The 2,541-nt window shown below is 41.7% G+C and overlaps 1 long non-coding RNA gene across 1 annotated transcript; it reads right to left on the minus strand.

Moving 5' to 3' along the window:
* Positions 1 to 895: 895 nt before the first annotated feature.
* Positions 896 to 2,266, minus strand: LOC145437105 (uncharacterized). Its single transcript, XR_013914577.1, has 2 exons — positions 1,634 to 2,266; positions 896 to 1,151 (listed from the first exon to the last, which is right to left on the minus strand). It is a non-coding gene; the product is annotated as an uncharacterized LOC145437105 (long non-coding RNA).
* Between the last annotated feature and the right edge of the window lie 275 nt (positions 2,267 to 2,541).

A 2,541-nucleotide genomic window follows, 5' to 3' on the forward strand; every position in this document is an offset into this window, starting at 1 on the left:
ATTCGTTACCAGGGCCGTAACAGCACTTCGTCAGACCCCCCACCCCAAACAAAAACCGTTGGTCCTGGGCCCCCATCGGGTGATAAACTAAACTTCCGGGGGACTTGACCCCCAACCTCCTATTCGGCTGTCCGATATTTGCTGATACTAGGTATCTACATTGGGTGTCCATTTACTGAGGCAGCTATTCTCGCCTAGACGCGCCAAGCGCGAAAATTTTCACTAATTAATGATTGAATTGGTCAATATGATCGGGAATTGAACGTAAATTGAGATCAATTTTTATCCTCTCTCTGCTCACGTAAACAGATTTACCGGTAGAGCTGAGTGAGGTGCAATGTTCCCTCTAAGCTGCGCACGTGCGCAGTGCTGACACGGTCTCTGCGCACAGAAAATCTACGTTGCGCACAACAAATCCGAAGTTTTTTTTAGTCGTTACGCACTGTTGTCCAAGGGACAGCGCAGAGAGTTGTTGAGTGTGCGCAGACTCATCAAAACTTAAAGCGAACATTGTGAATTGTCTTGGAAACTGTAGGGCATCTAACTAATAATTAAACATATTCGGGCGGGCGAACCCGTTGGTACACTGTAAAAAATAAAAACCTCGATTTACCGCGAAATGTTTGGAAGCACGGTAGCCAGACATTTCGTGGTAATCTAACATTACCGTTAGTCAATGTAAATTTAACTTACACCCGTCCGGTAATCTCACTTTACACGCCAGACTGTAATGTTACAGTCACCTCCGGTATATCCAATCTACATATTCTCCTGTACATTTGCGACCGATACTGTCATTTTACCGCCTACCTACCTACATGCTGTCCCTGTAAATCAGGATTACATACCAGCTTGTAAATTCACGTACATCCATACCTATCTCAAAGCAACCCAATGCTAAAATATCGCAAAATTTTCTGCACATTCCCAAAACGACATTGGAACAAACTGTATATTCATTCATGATATCGCGATGAAGTGGTTATAGATGGAAAAGTATTGCTGCTGGAGGTCTAATTCTTCTTTAGGAGACATGCAGTAACACGAGTGGTCTCAAGAAAAGGTGAATTAATTCCACCACCGGCAAAACTTCCAATTGTTCCATTTTCTTGTCCTCATTCCTTCTGTGTAACTAGTATCTTGCAGTTCCACTAAATAGAATTCATGAGTAAGTCACTATATAAAGCAAAGTTCCTAACCGAGACATGACATTATAAAGACTACTAAGACTAATAGGCCAACAAAAAATATAACATGTTTTGAAGTACCGGTACTGGTACATCGTGTGATGAAGGCCCCGCCTTGTACATGATATAGCAGAGATTCATGACTTACTTTATCTAATGTATTGAAGCAAAAGGTTCCTCATTTGAGGTGGCATGTGCGCCAAACAAATCCAGCAGTGGATGAAAACATCTCTATGCTATGGCCCAAAAATGACATAAACAAGCCAACAGTTTCAACTCCTCCGCGGCAGAGTATGTGGTGTCACAGGTCACTATATAAGTCGACTAATATCCCAAAATAGAACAGAGAATGCGGCGAATGAAATATTTCAATCATGAAATCAAAGTGGCGTGCACACTGCACAGTCGCAGATATTCACGGTAACAAATACTATGTAGTACTGTACCTTTTACGATGCGTATCCCATTCAGCGTTCCTAGGAATCTTCCACGATCGTGCCCACTTTCTTCAAGCACAACAAGCTTCGCTCCGCCCTTTGCTCAAATCTCAATAATGGCCAGACGACGATACGGCACTCTATCGATTTCGAAATAAGCGGTATTCATCCGCTGACTTGCCACCAATAATATTTACTGGCCACGTTATAATGTTTGACTTAGGTCATTTCTTTTTCATTCAGAAACGTTTACCATTACATATAGTCCCTTTCTTTTCCATCTAATTTCGTATAAATTGATATTTATCCCAAGTGTTGTTCACTACTTACTGTACTTATTACCAAGACGCCGCTTGTGATGTCACAGTTGTGCGTTGGTTGTTTACTACTAATCTCAGAAAACCAGTAACGCGTAACGGTAACCTATTGTAACCTATTACAGGTCGCCTGGTCAGCCATTAACAAATGGTCAACTGAGCGTGCGGTGTCGATATTTCTAGTTTCCCGAACAATATTATACATCCTAAACAGAGTTTCTAACTTATCATCCCTATCTGTAACAACGAATGTAACCAGCGAGAACGGCCGTATAGCCATAGCCTTATAATGTAATATGATGGCTATGGTGTAACCACATTAGCTACGATTGTCAGTTGTTTCTTGTACCATACTATGCACTATACTGAAATTGGTGCTATGTATAGGGCCAACAATTTCCGTACGACAGACCCCAGTTTCGCGAACTAGGTTGAATCAGGTCAAATCACCACGAGAATGATACATCAGTAACATTCAGTTCCGCGTATATATTGGCTGCAGCGATTATGAAGCTAATCAATCTTCCCAATAGCCTGGTAAACTGCAGTTACGAGTAACTGTCAGTAATTTTGCGAAGAAATTCTGGTAACTTGACTTCA

This window comes from Botryllus schlosseri, chromosome 4 (genome assembly GCF_051294905.1).
Source record: "Botryllus schlosseri isolate E-star chromosome 4, Bs_hap1, whole genome shotgun sequence".
Lineage (NCBI taxonomy): Eukaryota > Metazoa > Chordata > Ascidiacea > Stolidobranchia > Styelidae > Botryllus > Botryllus schlosseri.